The sequence below is a fragment of the Nothobranchius furzeri genome, chromosome 12, assembly GCF_043380555.1.
Source record: "Nothobranchius furzeri strain GRZ-AD chromosome 12, NfurGRZ-RIMD1, whole genome shotgun sequence".
In the NCBI taxonomy this organism is placed as follows: Eukaryota; Metazoa; Chordata; class Actinopteri; order Cyprinodontiformes; family Nothobranchiidae; genus Nothobranchius; species Nothobranchius furzeri.
In genome coordinates this window covers 64,251,825-64,275,787 of record NC_091752.1, presented here as the reverse complement: position 1 = coordinate 64,275,787, position 23,963 = coordinate 64,251,825, and the positions used below count along the sequence as shown (strand labels likewise).

General features: G+C 43.1%; 1 protein-coding gene across 1 annotated transcript in view; it reads left to right on the top strand.

The window, feature by feature from the left end:
* LOC107376384 (protein shisa-8) overlaps window positions 1–23,963 on the top strand; it is a 230,218-nt gene that overhangs the window by 61,830 nt on the left and 144,425 nt on the right. The window lies entirely within an intron of this gene.

The window sequence follows — 23,963 nt, the reverse complement described above, 5'->3', positions numbered from 1 at the left end:
AGTTCATGAGCCTATCCTCAGAAAAGAAACTATTTTCAGATTGTTGAGGTTGCTCGCCCTTCTGTTTGAAGGAAGGAGGTTGAAGTGCTCTTGAGCCTGATGGTCGGGGTCTGTCTTTAGGTTCCCGGCTGCTTCAGAACTCCTAAAGTGTTTGTTTCTATGGAATTAAAAGGACTCCTGACTTGGACGTGCCGTGACTTTCTATTCAGACTTTGTAATTCGGTTCTTCCAGCTCTAGAAGTGTTTGCCTCTTCTTTTCAGTTTTATTTTCATATTTATGTCCTCAAACTGTGTCGGCTTGTTTATAGATCTTTCAGGATTTCTGTTCTGTTTGACTTGCTGCTGCATAATGTCTCTAAAAAATTAGTCATCATGCAGAGTCTCAGACTATGCAAATAATATATTAGATAACGGGCCCTCGCTGGGCTGAAGCTGACAGTTGAGTTCATGTCCTGTTTTACAACATTTGCTTCCTGTTTGTTAAGGATCAGGGGTCTCATTTATCAAACATTGCGTAGAATCCTTACTAAAACCGTACTTAAGCTCAGCAAAAAAAATGTACTTACACCAAGTAGGTTTGTGATCTATCAAACACGGAGTACGCACAGCTGCACGCTATCTCTGCTTCATAAATCAGAGATTCATGAGACAGGTTCTCAGCTGCTTTTGAGTCACATCCCGCCCTCACCACGCCCGCTTACTGCCATAAATAGTCACTGCAAAGTGCCTTGTGAATCTCATGCGTACACATAAGCCGGCTCGTGAAGCGCTCCACCACAAGCTATTTCACACGCAGAAATTGAGGTACTTGTGGGTGAGGTGGAGAAATGAAAGGAAGTGCTTTTGCAAAACAAATAAGAGAAAATCCACTTAGTGCACAGCGTTGCTGAAGCCGTCAATGTTGTGAGTTCTTCAGAGAGATCTGTGGTGGATATAAAAATTGATCCGATCAGGATTTGATCCCCAGACTCCAAGGTGAAAGTCACACACACTAACCAGTCAGCCAAACAGGAATCTCCCTTGTCCAAGTAGCCAGGGTGCATGATCGATCGGGTCACAGTGACAGGACACACCCTGTCACAGACGCATGACACTCTGTCTCAATCTGTCCCCCTGCTGATATTCTGCATTCCGTATTCTGTGCTTCAGGCTGTGTGTGTGTGCGCGCGCGTGTGTGTGTGTGTGGGGGGGTCTTGTTCTGTGTGAAAACGAAGCGGTACAAGTGATAATGCTGCAGGATTTCATAATTGTATCCTTCTCAGCAGCAGCACTGCAGGTGCTCTCCATGTCCATAATGTGCGTAAGCCAGGCCCTTAGTCAACTTAAAGTTGCGCACATTTTTTCGCTAAGTTTTCTTTCATAAATCCCAAAGTTGTGTGGAAAGTTGCTTACGCAGTTTTCCGACCCCGTTTTGTGCGTAAGCAAGCTTGATAAATGATGCCCCTGGTCCTTTGTCAGTTGTGTCTTCCTCTTCCTTGTTACACACCTTTAATCAGCACACCTGGTTTTTCTTTGTTTTTAAACTCCAGTTTTCCTTTATTATCCTCATGTCATAAAAGTGATTTTAATGTTGCTTTTCAGAATAAAATGAGACATTTCTTCATTTATTTTTATCAGCATTTGAACCATTTGTTTGATTTTCATGTCTTAGGCATAATATTGAAAATATAATAATCACAATCTAGTTTTGTTTTTGTTTTATTAGTAATTTTTTCATTTAATTAGTCGGAGGGAAGTCTACCATTGACCCTTTTTTGATATTTAAAGTGAAGGTGTGTATTTTCTCTGGCGATAAGGGGCAGTGCGTACCCAAATCATTGCATTTCTAATTTCATGAGACACGAGAAACAAGAATTGGCAGAGAGACTCGTTGTCCATTAGTATATTATAAGAACGAAAAAATGATTGCAAGTCAACGGGGCTAAAATCGCTATTTTCTAATTCGCTTTGCCTTTCGCCCTGGATCACACATATTTTGTACTGCAATTTAACCCTCCCACTCTCTTTATGGGTGACCCCGTGAGGAAAGTTGACCATTGAGCAAGATTGATGGTTTATCCCTTGAGGTCCATGTAGCAGGGGTGAGGTGGTGCTCACTCCTACCCAAAGCTATAGCTTTGGGTTAGCTTCGGGTTAGCTTGTAGCTAATTTGACCGGGTGTCGTCAGTTGATCCCAGTCTTACAGCCCCACCCTCAGCTCCTCCTCTCTTCCCTTTTGTGGAATTGTCTGGGCTTGACGGAACCTGTGACACTGTCAAAATGGCGGTGGTGGCCACCTCCCATTTAGCCTCAAAAACGTGTTATTGGAGCCTATGGAAATGAATTGTCCAGATATGTTGATGGTTCATACTTATATCTCCCGCAAGGCTGCAAAATCCAAAAAGACCAGAAGAATGAGGTAAATCTGAAGCTTTAACCATCTAGTACATTTTTACAGTGTATCACGCGTCAGCACAGAGTTGTAACACCGCGTTGCTCTGGCCTTGGAGATTTCAGTGAAGCAGATTGTTAATGAACTGTATGTCGGCCGAGATCAAAGCCTAACTATCCGTATTCAAGCTTCAAACATTTTGATTACATAATGAGTCTGTTTCCCTGCAAACTGATAATCCTACTACAAACCAAGCAGCTGCGTCGCCTCACACTCTAAAAGCACCCATCTTGGAGGCATCACCTGCTGCAGCTCAGTGCTAAGTCAAACTACATCAAATAAAAACGGTGTTGAGATTTTCCTCTCATCCATCCTTGATGTGTTTCTCTCAGTTTAGATGTCTCTCCTGCCTGAGCGAGGTGCACGGCACCGCCAGCAAACTGGCAGCAACAGAGCCGTGTGTTAGCGCCTGAGGTTGGGATGCAAGGTCGCTACCTCCACAATGTGCACACACTGATACACAACATCTGCAGCAGCCTGTCACCGAGCACACGTTAGCACAGCTGGAGTGGAGCTCGTTTGTTAGAGCTCCCTTGAACGCCACATTTACGCTGCTTGGCTAAAACAATGGAGTCCATTTTGTTTCATCTGGGGATGATGGGTGGAACTGGGTGAGGAATAATGAAATGTTTTAAAGCTTCATTCACTTGTTTTTGGCCGTATTTGAAGCCTAATCCATTATTATTCCTGATACTCTTGTCATCTCTACTCTGATTGGCTGACGGCAATGCAACTTTTCCCCTGCTTCCATTCTCTCTGCAACGTTGGTGTTTATCTCCACTAATAACACAAGCCTGAAGGAGTTGCTAATGCTAATAGTTAGCATCCTCCGGGTGCACCGCCAGAGCAGGATGCGATGCGTTGCGACCTCCAGGACCTCCGCTGGGACAGGATGCGGTGCGACCTTTGGGACCACCGCTGGGACAGGATGCGGTGCGACCTTTGGGACCACCGCTGGGACAGGATGCGAAGCGACCCTCGGGACCACCGCTGGAGCAGGACAGACGGAGCCTCTCGGACAGACAGAGGTGGGACCCCTGCTGGACGTGGATGTGGTGCGGACCCTGGGACCACCGCTGGACATGGACAGGCGAAGCCTCTCGGACAGACGAAGGTGGAATCTCTGCTGGACGAGGATGTGGTGCGGCCTCTGGGACCACCGCTGGACGTGGATGCGATGCGCCCCCTGGGACCACCGCTGGACTGGGGCAGGCAGAGCCTCTTCAAAAGGCAGAAGTAGGAACCCCACTGAGCATGGATGCGATGAGACTCCTGGGACCATCGTTGGACGTGGACGCGGTGCGTCTCCTGGGACCATCGTTGGACGTGGACGCGGTGCGTCTCCTGGGACCATCGCTGGACGTTGATGCAGTGCGCCCCCTGGGACCACCGCTGGACGTGGACGGGACGGAGCGACTTGAGGCTTGAGTGGCGTAGCTGCAAAACCTTGCTTCTGTGAAGGCCATAAACTAGTAGAAGGTCTCCGGGACTGCCACTGTCGTGTTGTCAGAAACTCGCTGCGCAAGATGGCCGCAGCAGGCCTGGACAGAGGAGTGGAACCTCTGCGTGGCAGTGGCCTTATGGCCAGCCGCGTTCCCCAGAACGGTGACTCCTGCTCCTTCTCTAGTTCCATGAATTCCAGGAGCGTGAGATATTCCATGACAGGTATGAAGAAAAAAAAATACTCCCAAGTGCTGTGTCGGCGTCAGGTCAGACTTTTGGCCAGATTATTCTGTCACGAACAGAACTCAGAAGACCCGTGAAGACGCCAAACACAATGAGAGTAAAAATAAAAAGTCTTTATTAGAATGCAGAGTTACCACAGTTGGGCGAGGCTGGAGACAGAGTCGGAGACAGGCGAAGGTTGAAATGGCAGGCAGAATACAAGGCAGGGGTCAGGCGAAGAACGAGGTCCGGAGGCAGAGATCAGGCAGGGTGGAAGGCTGGAGAATTTACTGGCAAATGTTTTCAATAATCTGGCACTGAATGACTGGATGGCTGGTTCTTTTGTAGCAGGGGAAACAGGTGTGAGTGATGAGCTGAGGAGTCAGAAGCAGGTGAAGTGGATGAAGCTGATTGTGGTAGTCAGGGAAACAGGGCTTGGCTGGGGCTTGATGATGAGACGACAAAAAGACCCCGCATGCCCACATTCCCTCCCATCTCCAGAATTTTAAAAACAGTCTGACAATAAAAAACCCCTCCACAACACTCATCCTCCGGCACACACACACATACCCCCCCCCCCCCCCCCCCCCCCCCCCGGAAAAACACAATGGACTGAGATCAGATGAGCCAGACCAGCTAAGATAGGGAAACACCATCAGGGGAGCCATCTGCCCTGACATCAGCAGATCCACAGCAGCAGCCGAGGCACTGACACAGGGCGCCCAGGGCAGGGAGGGCGGAGAGCCCCAACTCCACCCACCGCCACAGCCAACCACCGCCCCCGGGGCAGAGGGCACCCACAGATGTGCAACATGTCATTCCCTGTGAAACTTTGGTAACCGACGTAAATGCCACAGTCCTTTTTGGATACACCTTTCTCCTTGCTTGATATTGTGCGGATGCGTGGTTTTGCAATTCTCCCGTGATTTTGTGACCTCACGGGATCAGCTGTGTGGAACGCTTTCGCTCCCATTTTCAGAATTGCTGCCGGTTTAAAGGGAGCTTGCGGGTAAAACGTCGCAATGACATTACACATCGCTTTCACATCCGGCGAAGCAGCAAACCAATTTAGCCCTGGTCCCACTCAAGCTAGCTGTTAGCTGGTCAACACGTAAGGTATTAATTGTTTGTAGCAGAACAAGCTACATGGAGGTTCCCGCACACTTAATGTTCCCTAAATATTAACAAATGTGAATGACAGGAAACAACACACTCCAAAGACAATGAGCAGGTAGAACTGTTTGCAGTTTCAGAAAAAATCATTGGATTCTTGTCAGTTTGACAGAAACCCATAATGAATAAGCGTGCCATGTGCTCTCACGAGTGTTTCTACGGTAAAAGATATGTCACAAATTACCATATATCAATATTGTTCTGTCCGTATCAGCACAGTGATAGATGATGTGGAGATTATTGCAGAGCGAGCACCTGAGTATCATCAATAAGACAAGAGCTTTGCAGGATGAGGGATATTTCGCTGACAAATGTGTGTAAGCGTGCAAATGTGTGTGTGTTCATGCGTGGGTTACTTGTGCGTCACGCCGGTGAATGTTTTAGAACAAATCCCTTGAGGAAAGCAAATCTGTGTATATTTCTGAATAAAAAAAAACATGACCCAAAATAATGAGTGCAAGCAGTGACTCAGACTGACATATGGTATCTTCTGTGACATCATCTTTTTGCAACGCTCCAGCCTCGTCTCTGAGATCCTGCCAGCAACTGGTTTGTGCAGCTTCCAGCATCCTGGCTGTGAAGTTTCATTTACCTTCCTTTCATTTTGTTAAATATACCATTATAGGTTTTAAATCAGAGATTTCAGCATTTCTAAGACCATCAGCTTCTTTTCCTGAGACAGAAATATATTTGAAGCACATAAAATCACAGTTTCCATTTAAATTGTTACAGATAGGAAAAAATGTTTGAATGAATGTTTTACTAAATGAGAAATATTGAGTATTTTGTACCAGAAAGGACTAATACACGACTTGAGAATCTGTTTATCATTGTTGTGCTAAAGCTGGATCTTCTCATGGTTTCATAGCTGCTGGTTGGTCAGCCCTAGCATAAATGCCATAATAAATTACCTAATATTCTATTAGTATCCTCATTGCCCAGTTTAATGAAAGCATGTCACATTTTTGTCTTGATGGGGACATTAAAGGGTCAACATTTGTGGATCTTCTCACAACCACCATCTTTATCTCCAGAAGCACAAACCTGCAAGCCTGTTGAGTCGGTCCAGCCAATGATTATGTTGCTACATGTTGTTAATTACAGATTTAATGTGAAACAGCGAAGTGTTCCTGTTCACCTTGAATGTTTGGCCACTGCTAAAATTCATAGCAGCACAGACAGTCAGACATTTTTTAGTGTATTATTTTATCATTTCCACATAAAACATTTTTCCACATCGAGGAATGAAACCCTTCCATTAGGAGGTTACACACACACACACACACACACACACTCTCACTCAGGCGTGGATGGGAGGGCGTGCACAAACACAAACAGGCCCTGGCATGGCAGGCGCTCAGCAATGCCAAGGGACATTATTTGGCAGCTGTCAGCTCTAATAGGAGAATAGCAGGGTGGGAGACAATTTCAGGCCCTGCACCAAGCCTGCATGGGTGCACTATCTGGCAGCAGTGTGTGTGTGTGTGTGTGTGTGTGTGTGTGTGTGTGTGTGTGTGTGTGTGTGTGCGTGCGTGCGTGCGTGCGTGCGTGCGTGCGTGTGTGTGTGTGGAGTCGTTTCTGAGTCAGAGGCTGTGCTATTAGACCGCCTGTGTCATCATACCACCCATTTAGCTTTGCATCTTTATAATCCATCTTGCGTGTGTGTGTGTGTGTGTGTGTGTGTGTGTGTGTGTGTGTGTGTGTGTGTGTGTGTGTGTGTGTGTGTGTGTGTGTGTGTGTGTGTGTGTGTTGCATACCTGTGGCAGCAGTAGTAGGATACAGTTATGTGATTCACTGATGGAAAGAGACTACTAGTGTTCACTTCTGTCATTTTGTAACACAACAGAGAGGACGGAAAGACATAGTGACACACACACACACACACACACACACACACACACACTGACTTTTGAAAGGCTTGCTTTCTGGTTTAGATCATTTCAAAAGCAGCAGCTTTGAAATAACAATGAACTTCATTTACATAACAAACAATTTAAAAACAGTTGAGCAGCCAACATGAAGCAGTCTGTGCTGTAATCACATTTCAGTTGAAGTACGCACAAAAACAAAACACAGCAGTGTTCAAGAGGAACTGGAAGAATGAGATAAGCTGGTCAAGTGGCTATGATGAGGAATAATTGTGTTTTTTATTTTCTGCTCGAAAGACCTTTTTCCTTTTGTTTGACACCATCAAACTTGAATTCTTAATTGGAGGTCTAGCGGTCCGTGGAGGAACTGTCCACAGTGTAGTGTCCATATTGTCATGTTAAACGTCAGAAAATGACATTTGGGTACCTTGGGCGAGAGTATATATATATATATATATATATATATATATATATATATATATATATAGATATAGATATAGATATATAGATATATATATGGCATTCTGTATGATATTTATTTATATATATATATATATTTTTATGACAACGACACAAGGTTAAAAAGCAAGCATATTCCTTTCCATATTCTTCCCGATTAATCTTGATGTTTTACGTACTGCTAAAATTAGCCACTTCAGACTTCTGTCACCTTAAGTAAATAGTAAATAAGTAAGTAAATTGTATTTATATAGCACTTATCACAGAAAGAGAATCACAAAGTGCTTCACGTAGATCAATGATGGGGTAAGCAAAAGTTGCTTGGCTAGAATTACTAAAGATTGCAAAATATTCCATATTTAGATTCATTAGCAAGCGTTAGGTTTTCTAGCCAAGCAACTTTTGCTTACCCAAGTGGCATTTTTTATTCTAAAACCGAGAAAATTATATCAATTATAAAATTATAATTTTAATTTAAATATTTACCTTATTTTAAAGCGACAGTGTTAGTTTTTACCTTTAATCTGTGGAAACATCCATCAGAATGTTGTAAATTAATTTAAAGATACCCAGTTGTTGAAAAATACGGGCAGTTTCATAACATATAATCATAAAAATCTCGTCTAAAATACATGGAGCGAGTCTAAGTCTCTAGGCGACGCCATATTAGATGTTTCCTTCTACGGAAGCCCGTGTGGACAAAATATAGTTACTGATTTGTAACAAATGATTACAAAGCTCTCACCAATAAGGAACATTGCTGTTGTACACATTTACCTCTTCACTGATCGCCAGTGATGAAAGTAGGTCTGATGTGATTGTTATGTGGCTGGAGGTTGCAATCCCAGGGAATTTTGACCCTAATGGTCATCCGTTGGTAAGGTCTTATTTTAATACAAAAATAATGCTTGCTTGCAATGATTTAGGTATGTACCGCCCCCTATCGCCAGGAAAAATACACACTGTCACTTTAAGCAACGCTATTTTTCTTGTGAACATTTTTTTTCATCTTAGATAAAAATAATATGAAATTTATACAAATTAGGCTTTTTTGACTTCCTCAGAATTCAATTTTTGCAGTGTAGAGACCTACATGGCAGCAGAAAAGAATGCAAAGAGTTAAGTTTTGCATAATTCCCCTTATAATTTCCATGAAGCACTCATGGTTTCCTCAAACTAGTGAATTTATTCCACATGTTAAAACAAAAAACACGTAAATGAGGTAACAATTAATTTTCTTGAGGCGTACCTTCATACAGAATGCTTATGCACTCAGAAATAAAATATACAACTACCTCATTTGCTGTGTGTTATCAAATGAAATTCTTGTTGCCTTCATCTTCGTATTTTTAAGCTACATGCAGAAAATGAGTTGGGTTGATTTAAGTAGTTAACCAGCTTTAGGGTTAAAGACTTTTGCAGGTTTTGTTAAAATACACGTTCCAACTCGTGAGACGTGTTGCAAACAAATGGTGAAAACATTACGGGCCACCTTAAAACTTTTGGTGGCGGGGGATATTAATCATTACCTGAAAAACATCCTTTCCTGTTTCACTCAGCTGCCAGTCCAATTTTCTAATCCAGCCCTGCAGGATTATTGTGAACCCGTCAGCACTCACAAAAACACACCTCATTATTCCCACCCACTGTAGCTGCTCTAAATCCCTCCTCACCCACGAGAATCACTGGGTGAGTCACCCCCTTTGTAGCATCACTTAACGTCCTCCAGGCACAGCAGTGTTTGTGTTTCTGTTTGTCTGTGCGCACACGTGTGGCAGATAGTCGCCAGCGTGGGTCGGGAAGGAAAAAACCGTATGATGCAAACGGTGTCACACGCAATGACACAGCATCGGTGTTCTGAGGCGACACGGTTTAATCCCCGTGAAAGGGTACGGGCCCCTGGAATCATCTGTGGGGGGCCTTGTAATGTAAACTAACCTGCTGTGACAGCGAGGAGTGATTCAGCTGCTCTGAATCTGTTCGTGTGGGTCTCTACAGAACAGTTCTGAAAGTTTTATTTCATGGCTGCGAGGTATTTTTCTCACTTTATTTTTAGCATAAAACGCAGTCTGAAAATAATCAAAGAAACTGTGTTGCAAACTCCGTTGCACAACCTCGATGAAGCAGATTCAAGCTTGCAAAACACAACTCTAGATTCAATTTCAGTGTCTGGCTTCACGGCCATGTTTGATGTGCAACTGGACCATGGAAAACATAAATGATCGGTACTTTCCTCGTCGTCGAGGAAAAACTGCTTACCTTGAAGCAGGTGTGGTGGGTTTAGCTCATTGAAATCCATCTGCTATCGTGCAATTGCATCCTTCTGTACAGCTGAGCAAGTGAAAATGATTCATTTTGAAGAATCAGTCATGTTTTAACAGCGAGGCAATAACTGGAGAGACTTCAGATGGTGTTTAGCTGAGATCGTCTACAGGTGATGTTATCGTGGCACCACAGTAGAGAATTTACTCTTTCTGCTGGTGTAACAAAAATCACTATGATACATAGATCAGAGAAAGACATAAGCGTTAGGTTTGAGAGTGGCGATGTCAGCAAAAGTCCATGAATATACAGATCCTCACATTTCTGATGTTAAATTTGGGTTTCTGACAGAAAAATTAATACATTAAAATAGATTCATCTGAGGCAAGACCCCAAATCCTGCCTCTCCTCTGTTGTGGCATTCTGCTTTGGTTGTTCTCAATGTCAAGGCGCCTTACTTACAAGGACACTGTCCTTCCTTGGTCAAAGAAAATGGTTAAATGTAACAGACTTGCATCACGTGACCGCGGTCATTCACGGCGGTCACGTAACGCCAAGTGACACGGGAGGTAACGTCAGGGGCGGATTTAGGACTGAAGAAGATCCGGGGCTAAACACACGCGCGCGCACACACACGCGCACACGCACGTGACACGCACTAGTCAACATTAGGGCTGTAGTGAAGCCTCGACGAAGTCGACGGCTCGATTCTAAAAATTTGTCGACGTCAGATCCGGAAGTCGACGCACCGCGCCCACTTGTTGCATCACCAGGAGTTTGGAATCTGCCTGTTTTTCCTCTAGTTCGCCCTCTTCTCCGCCTTCACTAACATCTCCGCCAAATACCGAAGACCCGGAACAACGTCCGTCCACTACTAGATTATTTTCCTGTTTTGCCCCTTCGTCTCCCGGCAACGGACAACAACTTCCGGGGTCAGATGCGCTGCTTCGTGTCTATCGCAGATGTAGAAAATCACCGGGAGCGTTTCTCCCTTCATAAAGGAGCTTCTTTCAGACATGAGGAGAGCTGTTTTGGTGGTAGCAGTCTCTCCTCCGTGCTGGTCTGTTTGCTGCTGGGTGTTTTTGGTTTATTTAAACTTGGTAACTTGAACTTAACGTTGGTAAAGCTACTGTTAGCATCTTCGCTAACAGCTTCTTGCGTTGGGATAAGCTGTTACGTTTTGGTTTAGAGTTCATCTTTTTTGTGGTGTAGATCTCCCTTTTATTACATTTAGAGTGTTGTGGGTTTTCGGTTTAGTGTAAAATATCACCTTGAGTTTGGTTTAACCCGTAAGACCACTCGCCTCACGCACATAAGTGACCAAAACAAAGCAGCATGGAGACACTCCATCTTCTACCACCTCTCAGGCAGCAGCCTGCACTCCCAAGTTCTACACGTCATCAGAACATAACCAACCGCAACACAATAAAAGCAGTGTTATACAAAATGGAAGGCCTGTAGTGTTTATTCTCTTACAGTAAGAATTTATCAATTTTTTTGAGGAATTTATATGAGATTTTCTGGTTTTTGTTAATTGTGCAATAGAAAAATAATCATTAGATTAGTTTTCTAAATAGTCATTAGAATAGTCGACTATTCGATAAAATAATCGTCAGAATAATCGTTTTAAAAATAATCGTTTACCCCCAGCCCTAGTCAACATCATATATATTTGTCTTGTACCACATAATTTTTAATCTGAAGCTACATATTCAGCATATTCAGGGCAGAGTATTGTTCCTGTTAGTGTTTAGTGTGAGACGATAGTAAATATTCCCTTTCTTTCTCCAACAACTTTACCTGATAGTAAGCTAACTTTAGGCAAACCAGCAGCACAACAAATATTTTCAAATTAGACTCACAAACCTGAGTCAACACCAGTCTCATCAAAGCCGGGGTTCTGTCGTTGTACTTTTAGTCTAAAAAACGTCCTTATGTCCATCTTCACTCATGTGTTTCAGGCAGAGAGTGTAGAAGAAGCCGGGTGCTGAAGGGCTTCTTCTTCAGTGGTGGAGGTTCAGGCAGGCTGTATACAAACTACTGCCAGCTGCTCCCTCTCTGTTGGACTTTGGTACTGCAAGTTACTTCCACGAGTTAGATCCGGGGCTTTTCATAAAACATTCGGGGCTTGAGCCCAAGTAGCCGGGCCCAACGCTGCCCCTGGGTAACGTTATATTTTATACGAATAACTTTCAATATAAATTAGAACGAGCCTTTTACTTTTTAAATTGTGTAAATATTTGTTCAATGAAATATGTAAGTGAGTTAGTAACTGCAACTGCTAGCCGCTGAAGCTGCCACTAATAAGCAACTAACCAACCATAGGTAACTTCTTTGGACATAAAAAAAACATTTCAGATATCAGCCATAATAGCTACAATTTGTTGACTTACATTTAAACTTGAAATGTGAAAAGTAGCTGCCGGCTTCTGATTCGCCGTCCCTTTGAAAATACTGCTGTGTATTCTGGGTAATGTTTGACCAAGGTTACCTCCCGTGTATCCTTGCTCAGCTAGCTAAACAGGTAACAAACAGAGAAAAGATGCCTCGTTAGAACATGAACATTAGAACACATCTTGGCGGTTCCTGATGACGTATCTCCTAGGCAACCGGGGCAGGGCCAAGACATCAAGGCAAGGTTCATTGGCATTGAGAAACACCCCTAGTCCTTCAAACAAGTGCATCTGGGCCCCCGCCCCCCGACTACGACTTGCAAGGCATTCATTCCTACTAGAGACCACTGCAACAGTAATGATTAAACGAGTGTCCCGCACCTTTAAATCCAGTAATATAAACCATACCTAAACAAGACCGTTCTGGTCACGTCCATGCTGTAAATCAATAAATCACACAGGACGTTGGACACATTTGAACAAAAATCAGCTCTAATAGCTTCCTTAAAACAGATTAAAGTCCAGATAAACGTTGTCAAACTGTCACAGTGTAATGGAAGCCTGCATGTTTACCCCCGAGAGGCTCCATGCTGGGTGAACATCAGCACGGCCTTCACCAGATAATCCTTTTCCCAGTAAAACGTCTGAATGGCTGCTAATTGCACTTGACTGAAAAGATTCCTTGATGGTAAACGGTTGACTCGGTTTGAAGCAATTACCACAGATATGAATCTGCTTCACTGGAAAAAACTGGTATGCTCAGCTGGTGGGCTCAACAGGATGTTAATTCATCACCACTGTTTCCCTCCACAGAAAGAAATGTAGTATTTTTAAATGTTGTGCAATGATGTTATTATGATACATAAAACCGACATATCAACACCTAACTGTGTTTTAGGCATAGAGAAAAAGGTTTATTGTGTTTATCCATCCATCCATCCATTTTCATCCGCTTATCCGGAGTCAGGTCGCGGGGGCAGTAGCCTAAGGCGAGAGGCCCAGACTTCCCTCTCCCCAGCCACTTGGGCCAGCTCCTCCGGGGGAATCCCAAGGTGTTCTCTGGCCAGGTGAGAGACATAGTCCCTCCACTGTGTCCTGGGTCTACCTTTAGGTCTCCTCCCGGTTGGACGTGCCCAGAAAACCTCACCAGAGAGTGGCGTCCAGGAGGGATCCTGACCAGATGCCCGAGCCACCTCAACTGGCTCCTCTCAATGTGGAGGAGCAGCGGGTCTACTCCGAGCCCCTCCCGAATGACCGAGCTTCTCACCCTATCTCTAAGGGAGAGCCCAGCCACTCTTCAGAGAAAACTCATTTTGGCCGCTTGTATCCGCGATCTCGTTCTTTCGGTCACTACCCAAAGCTCAGTGTTTATTGAATGTTTTATGTGTGTTCCTATGGTAATCTGGGGTGTGTATGTCTGCATGTGAAGATTTACCAACGTTTTCATTAAGGAGTCAGATTCCTCTCTGCATTTAAACAGAGTGCTAGTCACATCTGTGCAGAGTTTACTGAAAAGTTCCCACCACTTGTGCTCTGCTTCGCATCATTCCTTTCCATTTAGGCATGCAACTGTGTCTTGCTTCATGCAACTCAATGTAAAAGTTATGATAATATATACCAAAAGATTTTCATTTGCCTTTGGAAACGTGGTGAAAACTTTTTAGAGTAAAAATTCCCCTTGGTGAAATATCTCCCATGAGCTCATCCTTTTTTTCATCAAAGGCCTTTGGGTGCATTTTAGAGGGCTCTGATGTTCTCGTATCACATTGAATCATTTCAAAATGGGTAATATTAGAGACCGGAGTACTATATGTGACAGTTTTCACTATGAGGAAGACAAAACTGTTAAAAAAAACAATTGAGATTACCAAAGGGAAAGAAGTGCAGAAGTGTGAAAAAATAGAAATGGAGCCAAATGACAATAGCAGGGCCGTGCAGAGACCTTTGAAGGGGCGGGTGCTCAAGCACCCCCCCCCCCCCCCCCCCCCCACACACACACACACACACACACACCCGCACGTGCCTGGATAATAGTCTGTTAAGCAAAGAGGAATTATACAATCTGGGATCCACACAACTCGAGCAATAGTTGTTTCTCTCTCTTCATGAAATGATCTCTATCTGCATTTTTGTAACAAAACAGCTTAAATGATCTCAGCTATGTAATCTGCAGTGTCGGCAACTCCTCAATTAAAAATTAAATTTAACTAAATTAGTCACTATACACCAGAGAAGGCTTATCTAGAGGTGGCTTCACACGTGATTCATTTGTAGTCTGGGTGATGAGGGGTGAACATCTCCTGCTCTGACTGTTGGGTGAGGACTTCTTTAACTTTGTGACAATCCGCATGCATCGTCTGGAAAAAGTAGATTCTATAGAAATCTTCCAAAGCTCTGCAGCCAGTGTGAATGCTCTGACTGGACTCAATGAATTTTGGTTTTTGCGGAAGCTGTACAGAAACCGGGCCACATCCATTCCGAAATTCTGCGTGACAAAGGCTTCAGAAAGATACTGCCATGTTCTGTGTCCTTTTGGTTCCCCAGCCCCCTCCAGTTCACCCTCCAGGTTCTCCTCATGTGTCCCCTAATCTGCTGTGCCCCTTTTGGTCCCCAGCTCCCTCTTGGTTTCCCTCATGTTCCCCCCTAGTCACTTCATAACTAGTTATCCCATCCCATTTAGTTTTAGTCTCCCCTCTCTTTTGGTTCCTGTCTCTTTAGTTCCCCAAGCTGAAGATTTAGTGTTTGTTCTGGTGTCTAGTTTCAGGTTTATTAGTTCTCTTATCTTTAGTTCTCTGTATAGTTATATTATCCAGTCAGTTTCTCCCTTTAATACAATGTGTTCCTTCCCCACTTATGTAGTTAATTAGTCTCTCCTGATCCCTTCAGCTCTCACTCCCTCCACACCTGCTACCTGTTTACCTGATTGCTTCCCTCTGTGTATAAAAGCCTGTCTTGTCTCTCAGTGTGTGTCGGCCCATTGTCGTATGTCAGCGTTGTTCTGTTCCCCTCGTGAATCACTAGGTTTTGTGCTCATGAATGAGCTTTTGGTTTTTGGCTTCCCAAGTTTGGATTTCAGGCTTAGCATCCTGCATCCTCTTGAGTTTTGTGCTGCAACCTTAATAAAAGGACTTTACCCTTTTACAACCGCTCCTGCCTCGAGTCGTTCTGGGTTTTCTGCGTCTTGGATCCACAACCCCCTGTTCTCAACGTGACAGATATGTGATTTTCATGTCAGAGGATTTTAAAGTTTCCAATAACACAAGAAAAGTTCGGGATTTTTGTTGTCAGTTCCCTTTTTTGGAGAAAAATAGAGCAGCCAGGGGAAAACCTTGCTAAACAGTAAAGTGAATAAGTTGGCAACACTGGGAAGCCCAGATCATACCCTTTTATTTAAAGTTACACCCCTGAAAACTTTATTTCTAACTGCTACTAAACCCGACCCCTTTATGAATAAATGATAAATAGCCTACACTTGTATAGCACTTTTATGAGTCAGAGGACTTCTAAGCAATTTACACTACTGACATTCAGATTCAAGATCACCAGGTTTCTGCTATTTGGTGCGGGTGGTTTCCTGGTGTATCGGGAGCAGTTGGCAAGCTGCCTGGTCTCATCGATGGGATGTATAGTGCTGTGAACACTCAGACTCATTTGTTGCACAAACTAAATCGTAAGCTGGATGCTCTGGGCAGAAAACTGGCTGCGGTTTCGGAACTCGTCCGTAGAGTAGGGAAGGACTTCAAGCAGTGCTCAGCTCAGCTTTGTGGAAACTGACCCCTCATTCGACTATTTGGAGTCGCAAGAGATACCGGGAAGTGACAAAAGGCAGAGCAACAAGTGCTATCCTATACCAAACAAGTTGCTGTTATCTTAATGTGGCTCCCCCATGTTGGCCTTGAAGGCTGAAGATCTCATGGAAGGTTGGAAGGAAGGTTGTATCATTACATCTTAGATGATGGGGGAAAGTTCACAGACACTGAACCATTTTACTGATTCAATAGCAATAACATAATTCTGATTCTGATTCACACACTGATGGTGGAGAACTTTGTGGCCACAGTTCATCTGGGGCACACTGACAGAGGCGAGGCTGATGTAAACAGGTGCCACAGGTCCCTCTGACCACCAACAGCAGGCAAGGACACAAAGATGGAGTCTGGATTTGAACCGGCAACCCCTGAGCCACCACCAGTAACCTTACTTTTAGGGTTAGAACCTTAGCCTAGAAATCTAGACAGACTGTGGCAGAAGCAAAAGGATTTTGCTCTGCAGGTTGGTCTAGCCAGAGACAGAGCCTCAGCAGGTCTACCATTGGCCTGAGCAGTTTGTGTCTTACCAATCACAGCACATTGTCAGTTTGGTGGGGGGATGTTGCTGCGACAGAGTGAAAAAACAAAGATGGTGGCTTGTTTGAAACAGCTTTGGCATCAACTTTGGACCATTTAGACTTGGGCTTTTCTTTGACTCAAGAGCAGATTGAGGTACTGAAGTCCTTTATGTACAAACAGGATGTGTTTGTGTCTTCGACAGTATATGGTGGACTGCCCTGTTGACTGAAAATCATATCAGTGACTATGCCACGTTGTTCCTTGTCTAATAGCATGTGGAGACAGTTTAAAGACAACTGTAGATTCCACACCATGACTGACATCTTTCTATGGGTCATGGCCAGACTATATATTCACATTTAGGATGGCTTGCTAGGGTACAGGAACCCCACTCCTTAGCATGAATGCTAAAAATGTAGTGGCATCTATCAAAAGGGGGGAAGATAATGTAATTGACCGAAGAGTTGATTAAGAAGTGATGAAGATGAAAATTAAGGGTTAGTGATAAAAAAGAAAATTAGGGATGAGCCGGATACTTGTTTCAGACGAGTATCCGGTACGGATAAAGCATTTTTGACGAATACGAGCATGAAACGAGTAAACCTCGTAAATATCTGTAATTGTGCTGAAGGAAAATCCTCATTGGGTAACTGACTGTCTTCACGCTCTGTGATTGGTCAGTCACATAGAGCGCCCGCCCCTCCCTACACACAAAACTCTCTAGCCGGCCAGGAGCCCAGTCCGTCCGGTTCTTCCACGCACACACACAGACAGTAACGGATCTTGCTGTGATTGCTTCACTGTTGCTCACGTTTCTTCAGTTTTCCCTACGTTTTCTTCAGCTCGCTTCTTTTTCGGTTGAATAATTAAAGTTACTTTTTTCGTAACTTACATGGTGCATTTGACAAGACAGAGCTAACGTGCTGCGTCAGTCAGTCACTACCTCCGCTCCGGTCGGGTTTTTAAAAAAAATATTTTTACTCCATCTCTCTCCCTCTCACCCTCTCTTATCTCTCTCAGACACACACACACCTTAATCAACATTGTTTTGTTTAACTTTGTGTGGGGCAAAATGCCAAGAACGTTAAGAAAAAAAAATCTGTTTAATCAAATTAAAATAAAAAAATATACATAAAGTTGTGTCTGGTTCTAGTATTTCATATTTCCTAGTTCCTACTGCATGAGTTCAGATGTATTAATCCATGCACCTAAATATTAATGTTCTGGTTTTATTGAAACACTTGTTCTGTAATAGTTTCTTTATTATTGTGATCAAAAATATTTAATCTCAATTCTGAGGCTGCTCTGTAAATAGTTTTCAAACAATACACATATCAACTTCTGATCATTCCATATCAATTTCAGACTTAAAATAATATATTGATGAAAACCACACCCACTTCCGGTTAAACCACGCCCACTTCCGGGGTATTCCATGCCCATTCTGAGTACAGATACAGATAATTTAGTTGGTTGAACAGATAGAGATACAGATACAGATAGTGAAAATGCTGAGGTGCGATAAAAACTAGGGAAATTGAGAAGTAAAAGAGCTGTTTCCAAATGGACTGAGGGTCTAGAGAACAACTATGCTCTAAGGAGCGCTGTAAAGATCAAAACAAGGAAGAAATATTGGTGAAAGGGGATAGGGAGTGGGTGAGCGTTTGAATGAGCGAGTACTAAAGGGATTGGCTTTATTTTTTATTAATCCGAGAAAAGGGTGAAAGCAGCAAACTGATGAGATCCTTGGTTGGATTTAGACTAATAATATTCATGAGATTAGATGGACAAAGTGGATTGTGAGAAAATGGAAATAGCAACTTAGCTGTATAATGGTTTTGTTTCTTATGGCACAGAGTTTAATTAAATAGTGTAAAATATTACACCTTATTGTGAAACTTATCTTTTTTTATTTTAATCCATGGGTCATGGGGTGTTGGAGCAGCTTCCTGCTTTGCCAGCTGGCTAACTCGGCCTCTGTCGTCAACTCACCAGGGTTTTGATTTCAAATAAATGCTTTCATGGCCTCTATTCATCCAAGAGACGTTTTTGCTGAGTTACATGTTTTTCAGCGATACCTCAGTTAAAGCAGGCACTGCTGCTTGCTTTGCTGCTCCACTGGACCAGCTGTGTAACGACACTAACAGAGCAGAATGTCGAGGGAGGAACCCGAAATTCCAGTTAAATTAGTTTTTGAACCCGATAGCTTTTGCTTTGGAGAGCATAATCTAAATACCAGTGAGGACACTAGAAGCTATGGTTCTGTGACCGATACCACCACGAGGATTGACTTTTAAAGAATATTTGCTGGATGGAATTCCTCCAAAAGTAATAATAATAATAATAATAATAATAATAATAATAATAATAATAATGATAATAATGATAATAATCAAGCTTATATAGCGCTTGTTTAAGACACTCAAAGACTCTTTCATGCACTCACATTCACACACTGCTAGTGATGGCAAGCTACTTTGTAGCCACAGCCACCCTGGGGTGGTCTGACAGAGGCGAGGCTGCCATTTGGTGCCGTTGGCCCCTCTGACCACTAGGGATGAGCGAGTACACCAATATCTGTATCTGTATCTGTATTCGGAGTGGGTGTGTCATAAACCAGAAGTGGGTGTGGTTTACATCAATACATTATTTTAAATCTGAAATTGATATGGATTGATCAGAAGTTGCCATGTGAATTGCATATTTGAAAACTATTTACAGAGCAGCCTCAGAATTTAGATTAATTTGATTAAATAGATTTTTTCTTAAAGTTCTTGGCATTTTTCCCACGGAAAACAATGTTGATTAAGGTGTGTGTGTGTGTGTGTGTGTGTGTGTGTGTGTGTGTGTGTGTGTGTGTGTGTGTGTGTGTGTGTGTGTGTGTGTGTGTGTGTGTGTGTGTGTGTGAGAGAGAGAGAGAGAGAGAGAGAGAGAGAGAGAGAGAGAGAGAGAGAGAAAACGACTGGAGCGGAGGCAGTGACCGACGCAGCACATCAGCTCTGTCTTGTCAAATGCACCACGTATGTTGCGAAAAAAGTAACTTTAAATATTCAACCGAAAAAGAGGCGAGCTGAGGAAAACCTAGGTAGTACTGAAGAAATGACTTTTGACTTGACTTGATAAAATCTATAAAGTCTTACGACTTGACTCTGACTTGAACGTCAATGACTTGTGACTTGAATCGACTTGCATCTGTTGACTTGATGATGACTTGAGCATATTTGATATTTTAGCACAAAAGTGGCTCGACATGGACAAAAATCTGAAATCCTTCTTCGTTCTGGGTTTGATTTACTGCTAAATGCAGCAGCACTTTGTTTATGATCAGTTTCAGTTGCACTTCCTGCTTGTTTGAGAAAATAAATGAAGCTTTAAGAAGTTTTATTTCTGGACTTTACTTATCATCATCGTCATTAAATTGAAGTTGGACAGATGACTTGAATATGACTTGAAAATTCAAAGTTAAGGACTTGGACTTGGACTTCCACATCATTGACTTTGGACTTGACTTGGACTTGGTTGTCTTTGACTTGGACTTGACTTGAGACTTGACTGGAAAGACTTGTGACTTACTCGTGACTTGCAAAGCAGTGACTTGGTCACACCTGTTTACAAGGTTACATTTCTATCCAGTCCAAATGCCCGTTTAGACTTTCTATATGGGGCGACGGTGGCACAGGAGTTAAGAGCTCGCCCCGTAATCAGAAGGTTGCAGGTTCGAGCCTCGCTCAGTCTGTCGCTGTCGTTGTGTCCTTGGGCAAGACACTTAACCCACCTTGCCTGCTGGTGGTGGTCGGAGGGACCGGTGGTGCCAGTGCTCGGCAGCGTCTCCTCTGTCAGTGCACCCCAGGGCAGCTGTGGCTACATCGTAGCTCATCCCCACCAGTGTGTGAATGTGTGTGTGAATGGGTGAATGACTGATTATGTTGTAAAGTGCCTTGGGGGGTTCCAGGACACTAGAGGGCGCTATATCAAATACAGGTCGTTTACCATTTACCATTTAATGGTCTTTATTACATGGTGTTTCCACACCGTAGAACAATTATCACTGTTGGAAAATCAAAGCTTTAAAGCTACAATAGCAAGCCTGCTAAACAAGCTAGCCTAAAACATTTTTCCTAATAGTACAGCTATAAATATTTTGTGGTGATAAAAAACAATAATAATTAAGAGGTTTTCTTGCATTTGTATAAAAATCTCCACCAATAATACAGCTCAGACTGAAACCAACTATTGGACCATCCAGTTGTCTGTCTCTCCAAACCACCACGCTTCTGCATTTTCCTGGGTCCTCCACTCATTATACGTGCGAGCATTTAGCAACAGAACACCACTGGTGTGAGAGGTTCTCCACTTAATAATACCAGGAGGGTAGTTTTCCTTTGTTTCTTCTTGGACCTTGTTTCCCCCCAGAAAGAGCCGCAACCTTGTGCACTTGATCACTGTTGAAACACAGGTGGGAGGGAGATTGAGGGTGTGAAGAGCACATTGACAGCTTCAGTTGTTTACCTCACCAGGTTAAGATCACTAGTCTGAAGGTAGGGCGGGATTCACAGCATCTATCTGCATTCCTTCTTCTCGCAGCTCAAGGCTAACAGGGTGCGAAAATCAGATAAGAAGCATTGTTTGGGGCAGGCAGAAATAACTTCCTCTCTGCCTTTTAGTTTTTAACTGATGATTCGTTCTCCAGTTATTAGGTTTTGTAATGAATTAAATTACATGTTATTTAATAAGCCATAAGGCGTCGGATTCCATAGGAAATATGAAATCCACCTTATGGAATGTGAGGTTATTTAAACCAGAAGATTGGATCTTTTTATTGCAGGGATTAGATAACAGCTTCGTATTCACTCAGAGACAACAGAAGAGAGAGAGAGTCAAGTTTAAAAGTTAAGAATTTTATTACTAACAAATTAAACTAGACTGACTTTAAACACTACATGTATGATGTAACTAAAGTGGATGAGACGGTGAATTGGATGATGTGTGATGTTGCTCAGAACCAGCAAATCAGAAGAAACGATTAGTTCTGATGGGAACTGAAGGTGATGTCTTCGCGTTAAGCTTTGGTTAGGAGATTCACAAACACATCCGACGCCATTTGCCGGTCTACCTACCCTGGTGGATGCCCCCGTTAGATCAGGAATGTCGAGGTCCAACTTGACCTTTTCTGGAACCGAGCCGGTAGGAAAAGCAGCGGTTGCCGACCAGACCAGTCTGTGAGATACTCCCGGGTCACGACAATTTTATTGGCATCAGGTGAGACCCGAACCTGGGTCTTGATGGTTCAGCTTTAATTCTGAAAGGAACCGTTGCAGCAGTTTGAACAGCAACAAATTTTTCAGCTTGTCATTGGTTCTTTTGGTTGAAGAGGAGAGTTGCGGATTGGCCACTCCGACACTTTCTCTGGAACGCTTTGAACTGGCGTTAGAGATGACGTGGCAGAGTTTTATACTTCCGATGTTTTGGTTTATGGTCGAATGAAAAGTTGAAGAGTTACCAAACACCATCAAAACCACACCTCCGTCAGATCTGTCAGATTCTGATTGGATCAGTGAAAGTAATGTGTCATGTCTTTTAACGCTACGTGAGATCAGTCCTGATGGAACATTTAAAATCATATTACTTTTATATTCTATAGGATTATAATAAAGTAATTAATATTTTGATTTCACAGATTGGTCACATCTTATTTATTGACTAACACGTGGTTAGATTAGCTTTATTAAAATAGAGTTCTTTGATTAATTTAAAGAAAAGAGTCCATTCTTCATTCTTCTGTTGAGCTGAAAAGAAGCAGGTTAGAAGGAATGCATGAGACCTTGAGACCATATCTCATGCAGACTAGTCCTGTGTCACAGGAGAGGGGGAAAACAGTCATTTCATTCTTTTACAGTTTAAACTTGTCCATACTGTGCAGTGACTTTCTCAAAGATCACATCCATTTTGCGCACTAACACCGGGATCACAGCTAGAACCTCTAGCTTGCGATTCACCTCAAGCAGCGTCCAAGTCTGAGCAGTCTCCACACGGCTGAGACTTTCCACAGGTACAGGTGGCACTTCAATCGCCTCGACTTTCCAATTTTCCCAAATACCATAAAATATCCCACACCAGTTAGAAGAATTCCAGTAATTACCAGGCCAAAAGTCCATGCATCTTCAATGTCCTCCACAGACAACTGGGAAAGGTATATATTATTCCACTTCTTCCAGGAATCCAAAATATACGCCACTGGGTGTGTTCCATCCAGGCAAGTAGGAGACCCCTGCTCCGTTCTGACCAGTTGACCAAATCCATGATTTCTTACAAATGTATTTTTCAGGAGGAAGCAGAGAAGCACTCTGTAGGCAGACAGAACAAGAGCCTTGTGAAAAGATAAGGGAGGAGAAAAGAGAAGCGTCTGTACTCTCCGAGTGCCAGAAGAAGAGCGAAACTCATCGCCTTGTTTACTTTCATTTTCAATATAGTTGCCGGCTGGAGCTCGACAGTAATTTCCCACAAGATCATGACACCTCCCTCTGTTGCTCCAAGACGTGACACACATTCACAAGTCCGACTTTGCGGGAATAATACTACCAAGCGCCATGCCGCAAAAGCACGTTCATTGAACACGCCGTGGTGGCGGTGTCGGTACAAGATCTGCTCATGTGCAAGATCGGCTCGTGGTCCTTCGACTGCTGATGACATCAAAGTAGTTGATTGGCTGAACATGAACCTTACGGAATTACGTAATCACGTTACGTTGTTATCACGTTACGTTGGTCCAGGCAAATCTTTCTGTTGGAAAGATGGACAACTTTTACAAAGAAATCCATCATTACCTCTTTGAAAATACACTTTTAGCATAGAGCTGCATGTATATTAGGGCTGAACGATAAACTGCATGTGCAATTAAATTGCGATGTGACAAAATGAGATCTTCTAATCGCAAAGGCTGCAATTTGGCAGCGAGTGGTTAGCGCAATGCTAATATACATGGAAAAACCCATAGGAATGCTAATGCTAATATCACCGATTACATTCTTACAAATTATGAATTAGAAACGTGCCAAATGATTACATTTGGAGTCTAATAGAATGTAAAACGACCATCAATCAAATAAGTACAGACAGGTATTTTAGTAAAGCCAGAAAACTTTTAACTCCAGAGTTTTGGCTAGCAGCTATGAGCGTAACTGAACTACTCATGGACAAGACGTCAAAAACTCTAAACACAAAATACTTCAATAAACGGGACACACTTCTTTCCTGCAAATACAATTTCACAGGTGTTGCTAATACCTATGATCCTTCAAGGGATGTGCTCAAAGAGGAGTTCAACATTATGAATACAATATAGTGTTTGATTTTACAAATACCATTATAAACTTACGTCGTAAGA